Source organism: Ciona robusta, chromosome 5 (assembly GCF_009617815.1).
Source record: "Ciona robusta chromosome 5, ASM961781v2".
In the NCBI taxonomy this organism is placed as follows: domain Eukaryota; kingdom Metazoa; phylum Chordata; class Ascidiacea; order Phlebobranchia; family Cionidae; genus Ciona; species Ciona robusta.
In genome coordinates this window covers 2,951,376-2,952,050 of record NC_143239.1, presented here as the reverse complement: position 1 = coordinate 2,952,050, position 675 = coordinate 2,951,376, and positions in this window count along the sequence as shown.

Genomic DNA, 675 nt, shown 5'->3' with positions numbered 1-675 from the left:
TCCTGTGTATGTGATATATATTTGTCAATATGTTTCCTTTTCCGTTTATGTCAGTTAAATTAATAATAGGGAGTTGTATACATGGCTTGCGGGGGGTTTAGTCTGCTGAGGCAGTTCGAAAACAACTAGCCTATACAAAAGGTCTGTATAGTCGTATAGTAGGGTGGGAAAGATGTCACACCTTTTCATTATATTGTCTCGTCCTACTTGGTATTAAACAAAGAGCGCCCAAAGAAATGAAAAAGAATCGTAGCCTTACAACTACCGTTGTTAATTGTTTAAAAATCAGTCAGGATATTTGGAAAATATGTGCTAAAGGTGTCCCATCTCCAACCCCAGGCCTCCTACTATATATGTGCTGTTTAACAACAACATGCGAGACAAAACGGTGTGTTAAAAAATGAACCAAGGTTCTCTACGGATGTCACGATTTTTTCCTTTTTTAAAATTCCGTGTTTAGACTCTAATCGCCCTTTCGTGGTAGGGTATGGTGCAAAATTTCTCTAAAAAACTATACCGTACTGCAAAAAAATCCTTTCAATCAGTTTTACTTAATCATTTAGGAATTAACCCACTTTAACTTTTGAAAATGAGTCAGCTGAATGTTTCTGGTATAAGCGCACGGGTTTTAATGACCGACACCAATAAACCGAATCGCGTAGAAGTCATAGGTTG